Source organism: Scyliorhinus canicula, chromosome 9 (genome assembly GCF_902713615.1).
Source record: "Scyliorhinus canicula chromosome 9, sScyCan1.1, whole genome shotgun sequence".
Lineage (NCBI taxonomy): Eukaryota > Metazoa > Chordata > Chondrichthyes > Carcharhiniformes > Scyliorhinidae > Scyliorhinus > Scyliorhinus canicula.
The window spans coordinates 157,034,756-157,051,226 of record NC_052154.1 but is presented as its reverse complement, the minus strand read 5'-3'; the positions used below and the strand labels follow the sequence as shown (position 1 = coordinate 157,051,226).

At 53.7% G+C, this 16,471-nt stretch overlaps 1 long non-coding RNA gene across 1 annotated transcript; it reads left to right on the top strand.

The window, feature by feature from the left end:
• The first annotated feature begins 493 nt into the window (after nt 1–493).
• Nucleotides 494–14,491, top strand: LOC119971014. The gene is made up of 3 exons (XR_005461719.1): nt 494–564; nt 11,044–11,224; nt 14,240–14,491. It is a non-coding gene; the product is annotated as an uncharacterized LOC119971014 (long non-coding RNA).
• Nucleotides 14,492–16,471: the final 1,980 nt, after the last annotated feature.

Genomic DNA, 16,471 nt, shown 5'->3' with positions numbered 1-16,471 from the left:
TTACAGGACAGTGTGCGATATCAGGACAGTGATTACAGGAGAGTGTGCGATATCAGGACAGTGATTACAGGAGAGTGTGCGATATCAGGATAGTGATTACAGGAGAGTATGCGATATCAGGACAGTGATTACAGGAGAGTGTGCGATATCAGGACAGTGATTACAGGAGAGTGTGCGATATCAGGACAGTTATTACAGGAGAGAGTGTGATACCCGGTCAGTGATTACAGGACAGTATGAGATATCAGTGCAATGATTACAGGAGAGTGTGAACTATCACATATATCACAGATTACAAAAGCAAATGGGATGAACGAACCGTACCATGACCCTCCTGATGTCCCAGAGTGAGCAGTTCAATATCTGTGTGATTTGATTATCCATCAGGAGAGAGGGAGGGAGAGAGCCTGATCTCTACATTTGGAATGTTTGTCAGACTCACATGTTGTTATTTATTTATTGTTCTTTATGAAGGAAGATGGTCAGCTTTACTATCCAAGCTGTACTCTGCATTGGAATACTCACTGCCCTAGTATCAGCTGAAGACTTCCAATCACTGGAGAGGTAATATGGGACTTTTGGAGACAGGCTTGATTCTTACCTGTGATGCATCCACAGTTTATGATGATACTAAATATTACTGACTGAATAAGGCATCAAGTTCACACACATGAGAAGGTGAAAAGACTGTAATGCAAAACTAACTAACTAATAGGCAGCACGGTTGCACAAGTGATTAGCACTGTGGCTTCACAGCGTCAGGGTCCCAGGTTCCATTCCCTGCTGGGCCACCCCGTCTGCGTGGGTTTTCTCCGGATGCTCCGGTTTCCTCCCACAGTCCAAAGACGTGCAGGTTAGGTGGATTGGCCATGATAAATTGCCCTGAGTGACCAAAAAAATTGAGGAGGGGTTATTGGGTTACAGGGACAGGGTGGAAGTGATGGCTTAAGTGGGTCGGTGCAGACTCGATGGGCCAAATGGCCTCCTTCTGCACTGTATGTTCTGTTCTGTTCTAATAATCAGAGATTGCTATTCCGAGTGTGTCAGTTTCTCATCACTGGCTACATTTGAACTCTTTGATTGTGCTTTGGACATTATGTAAGGTGTGGCACATTCAGTAGCACTTTGTCACCGGGAGTCAGTAAAGCAAGGGTTAAGTCCCACTCAATGCAGGGACTCACAATATAGCGTGGAGGGTGTGCTGTCAGAGGGACCATCATTTAGAGGAACCCATGCATTGTCTGCCTTCAGAGTGCGATGGAAAAGGTCCCGTGCTAATCCTCAAACAACATGCTTCCTGGGTACCATTTATCACTCATGGAAAATTAAAAGAATCAATTTATGGTCTTGTTTTGCATTGCTATTTGTTGTAGTTTGCTGAGCACAAATTGGCTGCTGCGTTTCCAACATTACAACAGTCACTGTACTTTGTAGAAGAATTGCAATTACAGAATTCGGTCCAACGAAACTGTGTCGATATTCATTCTCAACATGAACCTATTTTCATTCTTTTTCATCTCACCTTATCAGAATAATCTTTCACTTACTTTTTCCCCATAACCTTATCCAGCTTTTGCTGAAATGTAACTGTGCTATTCATCTTCACCACTCCCCATGGTAGCAAATTCCACATTTTCATCACTCGCTGAGTAGTTTTTCCTGGACATCCTATGGGATTAATTAGTGATTATCATAGGCAGGATTCTCCATCCCCCCCCCCGCCGGCAGCGCGATTCTCCGTCCCAGCAGCCACCCAATAGGGTTGTCCCATTGTGGGCACTCCCACTCCACGGGCTCGAATGCGTGCCGGCGCAACAGAGGATTCTGCCGATGAAGAATCCAGCCCCACATATTTCTAGGTTCTGATCTCCTCCAGAAGTGGAAACATCTTTTCGGTATTTAACCCTAACAAACCCCTTTCATAATCTTCAAAACCTTTCAGCTCATTCTGTTCTTTTCTACAAATAACACCCCCAATCTGTTCAGTCCTTCCTGTTCTGGTGTCATCCTCATGAATCTTAATTGCCCCTCTTCAGGAATTGCCTTACCCATTTTCTCTCTCTGGAGAGTACGCTTCCCATACCCACAGACGGGATTCTCCGGGAATCGGCGCGATGGCCCGACGCCGACGCCAAAAAGGGCGCGAAACCCTCCAGCGTCGGGCCCCCCTGGAACGTCGCAAATTCTCCGGCCGGGAATGGGCTAGCAGCGGCGTGACGCCATTTGCGATGGTGTAACCCGACACTGTCGCGCGTGCCGTCATTGACGCCGCGTGGCATCACAGCACAAAAGACGCCCACCCCCCCGGAGACCCGGCAAAAAGGCAGCCTGCCACGCAGCGGCGAGGTTCCAGGAGCGGGACATGGAGGTTCTCCTGGACGCAGTGGAGCAGAGGAGGGAGGCCCTGTACCCAGGACACGGCTGCAGCCGGCGCCTGTGGAGGGAGGTGGCAGAGGCTGTCAGCGCTGTGGCTGTAACAGCAAGGACAGGCGTTCAGTGCCACAAGAAGGTCAATGACCTAGTCAGGGCAGCCAGGGTGAGTACCCACCCCACCCACCTCTGAGGGCGGCATACCCCCAGGTGCAACTGACACGGCTGCACCCACCAATGCAGGCGGAATTGGCAGGATGGGTTGTGAACCTCTGCCCACATACATACAACCGCTGGTCCGCATGTTTTTGTCTACCGAACACTGTTGCCCTTAATCCCTGCCACCCTCCCGCCCCCCGTAGAAGAGGCGCGCTCACAACAACCGGGAGCGTGTGAGGACCGGACGGGCGTCCACCCGGACCACGACCACTCACCATTCATGAGGAGAGGGCTCTGGAACTTGCAGGCGGACCCGAGGACCAGCAGGTTGTGGATGCAGAGGTGGGGGGCGCATCACCAAGTGAAACCTCCCACTGCCTGCCCCCCTTTCCCCAATAACCCCCTTCCCCCATATCCACCCTTTCCCCTTATCCCCTTCCCCCATATACCCCCTTCCCCATATACCCCCTTTCTCCATATCTCCTTTCCCCCATATCCCCCTTCCCCCATATGCCCCCCTTCCCCATATACCCTCTTCCCCATATACCCCCTTCCCCATATCCCCTTCCCCCAATCCCCTTCCCCCAATCCCCTTCCCACATATCCCCCTTTCCCCATATCCCCTTCCCCATATATCCCCTTCCCCATATACCCCTTCCACATATACCCCCTTCCCCCATATCCCCATTTCCCCTTTCCCATATCCCCTCTTCCCCCATATCCCCCCTTCCCCATAACCCCCTTTCCCCATCCCTCCATCCCCCATATACCTCTTCCCCCATATTCCCCCTTCCCCATAACCCCCTTTCCCCATCCCTCCATCCCCCATATTCCCCCTTCCCCCATATTCCCCCTTACCCGATATCCCCCCTTCCCCCATATTCCCCCTTTCCCCATATCCCCCCTTCCCCCATATACCCCTTCCTCCAGACCCCCTCTTTCCCATGTCCCCCTTCCCCCATATCCGCCCTTCTCCCTATTCTGTCTGTGTGTCTAACCATGCATGCTGTATTGTGTATTGCAGGACCAAACGTCGACCCACCCATCCCCTCAGATGCGGACCACCCCCAGGACGTGCCAGGGTGGCCACAAGACATGTACAGACCTGGCCCATCAGGCATATGACACCCCCAGGACGTGCCCAGGTGCCCACAAGCCCGGGACACACCTGGAGCACCAGCCGGATGCCGCCCCCATCTAGTGCGAGTGCAGCAACGCCGGCGGGACACACGCAGCGACGTGGAGGGCAGCCACAGCAACAGGCCCCCGTCACAGTTGGCCCAGGACACTGATGCACGTGACACAAGCACCCAGGACACTGACATCCAGGACACTGACGCCCAGGACACCGACGCCCAGGACACCGACGCCCAGGACACCGACGCCCAGGACACCGACGCCCAGGACACCGACGCCCAGGACACCGACGCCCAGGACACCGACGCCCAGGACACCGACGCCCAGGACACCGACGCCCAGGACACTGAAGCCCAGGACACGGACGCCCAGGACACGGACGCCCAGGACACGGACGCCCAGGACACGGACGCCCAGGACACGGACGCCCAGGACACCGACACCCAGGACACTGACGCCCAGGACACTGACACCCAGGACACAGACACCCAGGACACTGGCGCCCAGGTCACTGACACCCAGGACACTGACACACAGGACACTGACGCCCAGGTCACTGACACCCAGGACACAGACGCCCAGGACACTGATGCACACGACACCCACGCACAGGGGACGGATTGACAGGAATCACCACTCCAGGGGTCCCCGGATTTCGGGTTGGATGAGGAGCACGGCACTACGCTACTGGTATGTCCTCCACCCTCAGCAGAGACACTCACCACAGTTGGGCCCTTTAGCGATGATGCAGCGGGGACACTAACTGGTGCGCACAACACAGCCGTCCCGGTACAGCAGGTGGAGGCAGGAGCAGCCGAGGGGCCGGGCGGTCGGAGGGCAGCCCGGCTCAGGCAATCATCTGCCGCCCAGATGGGTCCCGGGTTCCTGGAGTTACTACACCCACCCATCGACCCAATGCAGGCACGGACCAAGGGACGATCGAAGGAGGTGAAGGCCGGCTTGCAGCAGCTGCAGGCGCAGGTGGAGGAGTCCACTCATGTCCAGGAGCAGGTAGTGGTGCCGATCATGCGTGCCACCCAGGCCAAAACCGACGGGTGGTGTCCATGGTGGAGGCAATGGGTGCGACGGCGTCAGACATGGGTCGCAGTATGCAATGCCTGGGGCTTTCCGTGCAGGCGGTGTCCATGGCCCAGGTCATGGCTGCCCTCTCACAGGAAGCCATGAGCCAGACCCAGTAGCAGATCGCAGAGGCGTTCAATGCCGTGGCCCAGTCTCAGCAGGCCGTGGCCCAGTCCCAGCAGGCCATGGCCCAGTCCCAGCAGGCAATGGCCCAGTCTCAGCAGGCCATGGCGCAGTCTCAGCAGGCAATGGCCCAGTTTCAGCAGGCAATGGCCCAGTCTCAGCAGGCCATGGCCCAGTCTCAGCAGGCCATGGCGCAGTCTCAGCAGGCCATGGCCCAGTCTCAGCAGGCCATGGCGCAGTCTCAGCAGGCAATGGCCCAGTCTCAGCAGGCAGTGGCCCAGTCTCAGCAGGCCGTGGCCCAGTCTCAGCAGGCTGTGGCCCAGTCTCAGGAGGCCGTGGCCCAGTCTCAGCAGGCAATGGCCCAGTCTCAGCAGGCCATGGCCCAGTCTCAGCAGGCAATGGCCTAGTCTCAGCAGGCCAAGGCCCAGTCCCAGCAGGCAATGGCCCAGTCCCAGCAGGCAATGGCCCAGTCTCAGGAGGCCATGGCCCAGTCCCAGCAGGCCATGGCCCAGTCTCAGCAGGCCATGGCCCAGTCCCAGCAGGCAATGGCCCAGTCCCAGCAGGCCATCGCCCAGTCCCAGCAGACCATCGCCCAGTCCCAGCAGACCATCGCTGAGGGTATTGGCGCCATTGCCCAGGTGCTGGCCAGCGTCGCCCAGACACAGACAGGGATGGTCAACTCCCTGAGCTCAGACCCTTGTTGATACCAGGGCAGGCCTTGGGGGGGGGGGGGGGGGGCATCGGATGCTCAGTCCGTTTGATTCCCTGACCCACATAGAGGCTCAGGGGCCGTTGGGCACCCCAAGGGAGGAGGAGGTCCCCCTGCAGGGGCGGTCCAGGAACACCGCAACACCTCGGACTCCTCCCCTTCTGTCCCAGGTACATCTGGTAGGTAACGGGCAGGTCAGGCTGGCAGCTTGCCATCCCAGTCACCCGAGCTGCAGCCTGGCCCATCTAGACCGGGCTGCCCCAGGAAACGGCGCCAAAGGGGTCCCTAGTCACAGGGCAGGAATCACAGGAGTCCTCCTCCAGTTCTGCTGTACCGTCTGGGGAACCACCTAGATGTAGTCATCGGGCCCGTAAGGCCAGAAAGTTAGACACTGAGTAAGTTGTCACGGATGCAGGGCACAGATTAGTTATAGGGGCTAGGGCACATGTGTGAACTGTGCCCTTCCACTTCCCCCTCCACTCCCTGCAGCACATCGCCCCTCTGCTGGACTATGTTGTGCAGGACCTAGCAGACCACAACAATGCGGCCGACCCTATCTGACGGGTACTGGAGTCCCCATCCAGAGCAGGCCAGGCACCTGACGTGCATCTTCAGCAGCCCAAGCGCCTGTCTGACACACCCCTGGTCGCTGAATGGGCATTGTTGTAGCGGTTCTCCACGTCAGTCTGTGGCCTCCGTATAGGCGTCATCAGCCACAACCGTAATGGGTAACCCCGGTCGCCGGGGGGGGGGGGTTCCTCGAACATGGTGGGGATGAAAGATTGTGCCAATATGAATGAGTGATGTACACTGCCCGGGTATCGGGTGCAGACGTGCAGGATCCTCATGCGGTGGTCACAGACCACCTGCACGTTCATGGAATACGTCCCCTTCCTATTGGTGAACATTGCCCTGTTGTCTGCAAGTGGCCACACGGTGACGTACATCCCATCGATCGCCCCCTGGACCATGGGCATCCTGGTCACGGCAACGAATCCCGCTGCCCGGGCATCCTGGTGGGCACGGTCCAGAGGGAACTGAATATTGCGGTCCACAATGGCACACAGGGAGTCAGTCATTGCCTGGATGCACCATCGCACTGACGCCTGTGAGATGCTGGACAGGTCCCCACTTGGCGACTGGAATGACCCCGTGGCATAAAAGTTCAGGGCCACCATAACCTTGACGCACACTCCAATGGCTCCTGCGACCCTCCCCCCGCCCCCCACCAAACTGTGGCCCATCCGTCCCCTCTCCAACAGACGCCCTACGTCGACCCCCACCTCCGCGCTGGCTGGGTGTCCTCTCCCAGTGCCACGCGGTGCCAGATGTGCCATGAGATGGCAAATATGGGCGACAGTTTCCTGGCTCATTCAGAGTCTCCTCCCGCAAGCCCGGTCCGTGATGTCCTGGTAGGACGAGCGGGGCCAGTACACACGTCTCCGTTGCCGTGGCACCACCACACCTCCTTCTCCTCCTCGTCCTGTTGTGAGGGGCGGCCCTTCAGCCTGGGCGGCTGCCACCTGCGGCATCCTGCCCCAGCTCCCCCAGGGCAACATGTAGAAGTGCGGCTTGCTGGGTGATGACCAAACATAACGGCCTACAGGGGTGGGGGTGAGGGGGGATATATGACATGTCATCATTGCCCATAGCCTCCCCCACCCCCCACCCTCCCGTGGCCAGGTGCCATGGGCTGCATGGTCGTGGCTGTTGCCAGCTGGCACCTGGCCAGGTGAACACCCCCCCTCCCCGGCAAGCACCGTCCCCAAACCAACACCCCTCTCCGACACACGACCTCCCCATCACCCTCCCCTCTCCTCCCCAACCCCCCTCCCCTCCTCCCCGGCACGCAGCCTCCCCCTCCCCTCCCCTCCCCTCTCCTCCCCGGCACGCAGCCTCCCTCCCCTCCCCTCTCCTCCCCAGCACGGAGCCTCCCCCTCCCCTCCCCGGCACGCAGCCTCCCCCTCCCCTCCCCAACACCCCCCCCCCCTCCTCCCCGGCACGCAGCCTCCCCCTCCCCTCCCCGGCACGCAGCCTCCCTCCCCTCCCCAGCACGGAGCCTCCCCCTCCCCTCCCCGGCACGCAGCCTCCCCCTCCCCTCTCCTCCCCAACACCCCCCCCCCTCCTCCCCGGCACGCAGCCTCCCCCTCCCCTCCCCGGCACGCAGCCTCCCTCCCCTCCCCTCCCCGGCCGCAGCCTTCCCCCCCCTCCCCTCAGCCTCCCCCCCTCCCCTCTCCTCCCCTCCCCTCTCCTCCCCGGCCGCAGCCTTCCCCCCCCTCCCCTCAGCCTCCCCCCCTCCCCGGCAAGCAACCTCCCCAACCGTTCCCCAACCCCTCTGCCCTCCTCAGCTCTTCCCCCTCCCCAGACCCCCCCTGCCCAGCGCCCCCCACCCCCCCCCACCCCGTCCCCTCTCCGGCGGACGCCCCACACCGACCCCACCTCTGCGCCGGCCAGCGTCAACCAGCACGACTCGTTGACGGCGTTAAATAGGTGGTTTGATTTACGCCGTCGTGACCCGTGGTCACGTCGGTGGGACGTCGGCCCATCCGGCCCGGAGTATTGGGGCGGCCCCGGGGCCCATTGCGTCGGTCCTTGCCATTCTGCGAGGCGCGCGGCACGATTCACGTCGAGGGGACTTTTTTTGGGGGGGGGGGGCGGAGAATATCGCGGGCAGCGGCGGGGCGGGATTTACGCCACCCGATGGCGATTCTCCGACCCAGCGGGGGGTCGGATAATCCCGCCCCACCAATGATAAGCTGTCTGTAAAGTGCACTGAGGCTGTGAGAGGCTCCATATAATTCCAAGCCTTTCTTTTATTTCCCACCATCAATCGAGAGGTTAATCTTTGAAGATTGGCAATGCCTGGCTGGGAGAGTGAGCTGGATCATGTGTTTGTGTGAAGCTCCAGCTCCCTCTATTGGGGGGCACAAGATTTGTCAGAATTAATTTTGCTGTGTCTGCACCGGACACTCTAACTTTGTTTCCACCTGTTATACTCCCCATTGTCATAACTCCTGCATAAAATCTCTTTGTTTGCTTTATTGTTTTACTGGAAGCAAAGATTAAAGGGTGAGGATATGTTTCTATGGTAACCATCAATCTCACATGAGTCACTCTAAACCTCCATCAGTGCTCATTGGCAATAATGTTTTTGACAACAGCGGATGTTTGTGAAACTCCTGGTCTGGGTGATTGTTTCCACGCTCTTCCTGAATTGCATAAAAACCTATTGATTCAGCAACTTCTAACTTTGTCTTTTCTAATTGTTTAATCATAGTATCCATGATGGCCGGGACCAGAGGATTTAGACCATAAGACTATGGAAACATAGAAAATAGAAGCAGGAGGGGGCCATTCGGCCCTTCGAACCTGCTCCACCATTCATTATGATCATGGCTGATTATCAAGTTCAATACCCTAATCCCACCTTCCCCCATATCCCTTGATCCCTTTAGTCCCAAGAGCTATATCTAATTCCTTCTTGGAATTACACAATGTTTTGGCCTCAAGTACTTTCTGTGGTAGTGAATTCCACAGATTCACCACTCTCTGGGTGAAGAAAGTTTTCCCCACCTCAGTCCTAAGAGGCTTCAGTCCTCAAACTATGACTCCTAGTCCTGGATTCCCCCACCATCGGGAACACTCTTTCTGAATCTATCCTGTTAGAATTTTGCAAGTGTCTATGAGATCCCCTCTCACTCTTCTGAACTCCAATTAATATAATCCGAACCGACTTAGTCTCCCCTCGTATGACATAAAGACAGAATTTGGCCATTCGGCCATTGTGTCTGCCCCGCCATTCAATCATGTTTCTCATCCCAATTCTCCTGCCTTCTCCCCATAACCCCCGACCCCCTTATTGATCAAGAACCCATCTATCTCTGTCTTGAAGACACTCCGTGAATTGACCTCCACGGCCTTCAGCGGCAAAGTGTTCCACAGATTCACCTCCCTCTGAAGAAATTCCTCCTCATCTCTGTTTTAAATATTTGACCCTTTAATCTGAGATTGTGTCCTCCTACAAGTCTGAGATAGTTTTTCCAACAAGTGGAAATATCAAGAACAAAGAAAATTACAGCACAGGAACAGACCCTTCGGCCCTCCCAGCCTGCGCCGATCCAGATCCTTTATCTAAACCTGTCTCCTATTTTCCACGGTCTACTTCCCTCTGTTCCCGCCCGTTCATATACCTGTCTAGATGCCTCTTAAATGAAGCTATCGTGCCCGCCTCTACCACCTCCGCTGGTAAAGCGTTCCAGGCACCCAACACCCTCTGCATAAAAACTTTCCACGCACATCTCCCTTAAACTTTCCCCCTCTCACCTTGAAATCGTGACCCCTTGTAACTGACACCCCCACTCATGGGAAAAGCTTGTTGCTATCCACTCTGTCCATACCTCACATAATTTTGTAGACCTCAATCAGGTCCCCCCTCAACCTCCGTCTTTCCAACGAAACAATCCTAATCTACTCAACCTTTCTTCACAGCTAGCACTCTCCATACCAGGCAACATCCTGGTGAACCTCCTCTGCACCCTCTCCAAAGCATCCACATCCTTCTGGTAATGTGGCGACCAGAACTGCACGCAGTATTCCAAATGTGGCCGAACCAAAGTCCTATACAACTGTAACATGACCTGCCAACTCTTGTACTCAATACCCCGTCCGATGAAGGCAAGCATGCTGTATGCCTTCTTGACCACTCTATCAACCTGCGTTGCCACTTTCAGGGTACAATGGACCTGAACTCCCAGATCTCTCTGCACATCAATTATCCCCAAGACCGTTCCATTGACCATATAGTCCGCTCTTGAATTTGATCTTCCAAAATACATCACCTCGCATTTTCCTGGATTGAACTCCATCTGCCATTTCTGGATAGAGTGGATTTCCACATCCACTCTATCCAGGCCATGCAGTGTCCTGTAAGTTTTTATAAGATCCCCCTCATTCTTCTAAACTCCGAGTACAGTCATCAACCGTTCCTCATACGACAAGCTCTTCCTTCCAGGGATCATTCTTGTGAACCTTCTCTGGACACTTTCCAAGGCCAGCACATCCCTCCTCAGATACGGGGCCCAAAACTGCTCACGATACTCCAAATGGGGTCTGACCAGAGCCTTATACAGCCTCAGAAGTACATTCCTGGTCTTGTAGTCTAGCCCTCTCGACAAGAATGCGACGAGAATTCCACACCTGGTCCCTCCGCTGTTAATGGGATTTCCCATTGAATCCATCATGCGCCACCGGGAAACCTGCAGCGGTGGTGGTGGGGGGGGGGGGGGGGGGGTGGCAGATGGGGGAGGGTCGCATTGGTGGGAACGCAAGATGCCACCCCCAGCCAATGGCCTGAAAATCCCACCCAATTATTTATCACCTCGTCATCTGTTCCATCGACGACAGGCGGAAATGCAATAAACGGATTGTGGCGCTGGTTACTGAACTAACTTTTCTTTTCCTGGCAGGGACAAGAAACATAGCGATTCACTCATCACCAGTGAACTGAGCAAGCTACGACGGATAGCAGCTGCCAGGGCGGTTATAAATGACCGCATTGACCAGATCGAAAGTCGATCGAGGGGACCTACCAGTTCTGCACCCAATGCGGGGACTTGAGCCCATTTGGATGCAGGTTTCACACTGCGGGTAAGTGAAGTGGAAAGTACTGAAAGAAGCAGTTCCTTCCATCACAGGTCGTCCCTCTCACTATCCTCCACTGAGTTCACAGTTACAAGTTTTGTGTCTTCTGCAAATTTTGAAATTGTATCCTGCACACCAAAGTCATTTATATATATCGAGGGCCCGAACATTATCTCCTGGGGAACCCCACTGTATACTTTCTTCTTGTGCAAATAGCAATCACATGTGGAACTCACCACCACAGGGAGTGATGAAAGCTAATAGTTTGGAATTATTTAAGGGGAAACTAGATAAGCATATAAGACCATAAGACATAGGAGCAGAATTAGGCCACTCGACCTATCGAGTCTGTTCCGCCATTCAATCATGGCTGATATTTTTTCATCCCCATTCTCCTGCCTTCTCCCCATAACCCCTGATCCCCTTATTGATCAAGAACCCATCCATCTCGGTCTTAAAGACACTCAGTGATCTGGCCTCCACAGCCTTCTGCGGCAATGTGTTCCACCGATTAACCACCCTCTGGCTGAAGAAATTCCTCCTCATCTCTGTTTTAAAGGATCGTCCCTTTTGTCTGAGATTGTGTCTTCTGCTTCTAGTTTTTCCTGCAAGTGGAAACATCCTCTTCACATCCACTCTATCCAGGCCTCGCAGTATCCTGTAAGTTTCAATAAGATCCCCCCCTCATCCTTCTAAACTCCAACAAGTATAGGCCCAGAGTCCTCAACCGTTCCACATACGACAAGCTCTTCAATTCAGTTTGGTTAAATCGCACCCTGTGACTCTCAGTTTTTGGGGAATTTAGAGGAAACATCCTCTCCACATCCACCCTCAGGATATTATGGGCTGGATTCTCTAATAATGGGGCTATGTCCCCACGCCAGCGTGAAAAGCGGTGCCAACCACTCTGGCGTCAATGATCCCCGTTAATGGGGAATGTTCCCCTTCCTAGGGGGCTAGATTGGCGCCGGAGCGGTCCCTGCACCTCTAGCCAGCGAGGAGTGGCCTGCGCGCGTGCGCGGAACAGCTAGCATATTTCCGCAAATGCGTGGGGGTTCCATTTTCCGTGCTGGTCCCTGGGCAATATCGCGGAGCCCTACAGGGGCCTGGCGCGAAGTAGGCCCCCACAGAATCAGCCCGCCCGCCAATCGGTAGGTCTCGATCATGGGCCAGGCCACCGTGAGGTCCCCGCCTGGGGTCGTTTCTCTCCCCCCCCCCCCCCTCACAGGATGGCCCCCGTGTACTCACCTTCCAGGTTCCGCCGTATGCGACCTGAGTAACCCACGTCGGCGGGACTAGGCCCAACACATTGGCCACCCGGCCCATTGGGGGCCCGGAGAATCGCTGGGGGGGGGGGGGGGGGGGGGGGGGGGCTGCTTTGAACAGCCCTCGACCAGCGCGGCGGGAATCCCGGGGGCGCCCGAGAATCGGCAGGGGAGAATCGGGAAGCTGACGTCGGGGCGACGGGTTACGCTTTCTGCATCCCCCGGGGATTCCCCGACCGGGCGCGGGGCCAGAAAATCCCGGTCTATATGTTTCAATCCAGTTGCCTCTTACTCCTCTAAAATCCAGCCTCTACAAATCTAACCTGTTAACGTTTCCTCATACAACAGTCCTCCCATTCAAGGTATTAGTCTGGGAAACTGTCTCCATCTTGTTTACATTCGCCCATGGTTATGAAGTACGTGGTAGTCCAGATGTGGTCTCACTAATGTCGTGTATAACTGAAGATTTCGTATTCAAACCTTTTGTGTTCAACTCCCTTTGCAATAAGCAATATCATTCTATTAGATTTCCAAATTACTTGCAGGACCTGCAAACTAACCTTTGCAGCTCATGTACTTGGAGATCCAGGTCCCTCAGCACCTCTGAACTCTGCAATCTCTTATCATTTAGATAATATGCTGCTTTTTTTTATTCTTCCTTCCAAAATGGAAAATTCTGTATTTTTCCACATTATTCTTCATTTGCCAGATCTTTGCCCACTCACGTAACCTATTTACATCCCTTTGTAGCCTCCTTTATATCCTCTTCACCATTCAGTTGCCCTCCCATCTTTATGTCATCAGCAGATTTAGCCACCGTACCTTGAGTCCCTTTATCCAACACATTTAAATAAATTGTAAAATGTTATGTGCCCTCAGTTCCGTAATCTCAGATATATGTACCAATTGCCCCATGTATCATTGTCCCCTTTTGACAGTCAAGACATGCACACAGTCTCTTGTGCAATGCTCCCTAATCCAGCCACTGCTAAAACCCACCATTCACCTCCCACTGGTTCCAACACTCAATCACCACTGCTATTCCCACATCTTCCAACCCTCTTCCAACTTACACTCTCCTCATGCGCCATTCCCAGAGGTCTCAAACCCAGAAGTTACCTCCCATAAGATCATAACAAATAATACCAGGAGTGGGCCATTCAGCCCTTCGGTCCTGCTCCGCCATTGAATAAGATCATGACTGATAAAACACTCACTAAGTTCACTTTCCTGCCTTATCTCCGTACCCATAATTCCCCTACTGATTGAAAATCTGTTGATCTCAACCTTGAAAATGTTCAAGAATTCGTCCTCCTCAGTTCTTGCGGTGAAGAATTTCAAAGATTCACCACTTTTTGAGAAAAGAGATTCTCCCTCAAACCTGTCCGAAATGAGCACCTCCTAATTCTGCAACTATGCCCACTAATCCTACACTCTCCCATGAGTGGAAACATCCTCCTAACATTTACCCTGTCTAACCCCCTAAGAACCTTATATGTATCAAAAATATTGGGCTGGATTCTCCGCTCCCCGAGGCTCACAGGGCAGCACGGTAGCACAAGTGGATAGCACTGTGGATTCACAGCTCCAGGGTCCCAGGTTCAATTCCCTGCTGGGTCACTGTCTGTGCGGAATCTGCATGTTCTCCCCATGTCTGCGTGAATGAACACTGAGATCGCTGGGCTACGTCTGCTTCTATATTCATTGCTGTCACTGAGGGGATAACTCGAAAAACATTTTCTTCATTTCTACACAGATCAGAGATGCAACTGAGAGAAATTGATTGTCTGACTGGTGCATTTCTCGACCACTTTTGCACATGATGATTGAAGATATGAAACCGAATGCTGTCCCACTACCTCCCAATCTATCAATCGCCAATCACTCCGGAAATCTTGTTCAGGATTGCTAATTCTCTTCGATTTAGATGGAAACTTCTGTACACCAGGAATTTTTTTCTTCTTACTGAATTCAAGCAACAAAATAAAAATGGAACTATTCCTCGCAATATTTATTCTGTTTCTGATTTGCAGCAAGCACCGAATTTAGAACATTATAATAGTGACCATGGGATGGTAACTAGTCGAGGTTCATGTCTGGGAGTATTTTTCATATATTTTGCAGAAGGAACACTTATTTTCAGATTCCACTTGATTTAACATCAACAGGGATTCCTCAAATCATTGAGGACCTTTCTGGTAGCCTAGAACATGCACACACCCAGCAATCTGCGCCTGTTTTCCACTTAACCAAACACACACCAATTATTATTCCTGATGCCTCTGAACATTCCCAATTAACTTTCCCAGTACATGTTCTAATGTCCACAATTGTAATGACGACTGCCCAGTATGTAACACTGTAATTACATCTCCCTATCACTGTTTGTTGAAGAATTTATAAAGGGAAAATATAAAATAAGCTTCAAATTAGTCAGATGTATTGCAATCAGAAACCGCAATGCTTAATATTTAAACTTCTAACTGATATCTTGTGTATTTCTAATCAAGCAAAACCCATCACAGGTCAAAATCCACTTTTAAATAAAGTTAGAAAATACAGGATTACTTGATAGCCTCTGGATGAAGAGATCTTTTGGGAGATTGCTTGAAGAGAGAGAGAGATCCTGTCAGATTAACGCTGAATCTGACAGCCTTCAGCAGAAGCTGCTGTTCAGTTCACAACCAAAACTGACTGCTTGCTACAGCCCTGGCTCCTCCCATTAATTACATCATCCCCATTTCACTCAAATCCCATGATTTACTTGCTTCAGCTCAAATGTAATGGCTGGGATTCTCCGTTTGGGAGATTATTGGCGGGATTCTCTGTTGTCCGACGCCGATATCATAATCGGCAATCGGGCGGAGAATCCCTTTTGGTGCCGAAATCGGGGGCAGCACCTGTTTTCGGATGCTCCGCCCCCTCCAAAATGGCGTCATTGGGGAGTAAGCCGCACACCATTGGGGCGACCTCAGGACATCCCCTGAAGGCCCTTCCCCGATGCTCCGTCCCCCATGGGCCGGGTTTCTGATGGTGCAGGACGCGCATGCTCAGAGTTTTTAGCAATCTCACAAATGGTGTCTGCAGACTGTGTCCAGCACCACCACAGTCGGGGGAGGAAGCCATTCCGGGGCTTCGGTGGAGGCTGAGGTACTAGTGGGAGGTGGTCCGAGGGTGGCGACGGGGGGGAACAGGGGGGTACTAGCTGGCAGGCTGGGTCCGCGCGTGGCCGGTGCCATGTTGTACGGCGCGACCGCTGCAGGTCGTCACCGTGCGCATGCGCAGCCACGGACCCGGCAATTCTTCAGCCGTTTATGTCGGGAACGCAAGGGTTTTATGTGGCGCATTATGTCGGGAACGCAAGGGTTTTATGTGGCGCAGCTGCTGGCACTCCACTGGGCGGAGCACTGGTGCGGGGGCGCCACTGACTTTTTCAATGTAAATCTAGACACTTCCTCAGAACATAGCCTCAAAATAAGGGAATCCTGCCCTGTGTTCTGTCACCGCAGCTGAATTGTGCCTGATTTGCACCTACAGCAGGATGGGTCTGTGAGGGGGTCTCCTTATTTAGCAGGTCTCTTAATTTAGAAGTTTCAGTGGGGTCTCTGTCGGGGAGTCTCTTTATTAAGCGATTCTCTGAACCCTGCATAGCGGCAATATGTCACTATCAATACCCAGAAGGGCCCTGATGAATATACCCAGCTGCTCTTTGGAGTATCGTCAGCTTGTGCAATTTTCCAGAGGGTCGTGGAGAATATATTGAGAGGATTGCCATGTGTGGCAGTTTATCTCGACAATGTCTTGGTCACTGGGGCATCAGAACAAGAACAATTAAGCAATTTGGACAAGGTTCTCCGCCGCTTCTTTGAGATGGGCATTCTAAAAAGGGAAAAATGTGTATTCTACGCAAAGGAGGTAGTTTACCTTGGCTACCGTGTCGGCCGGGAGGTACGGCACCTTGTAGCAGAGAAAGTGAGGGTTATCCAAC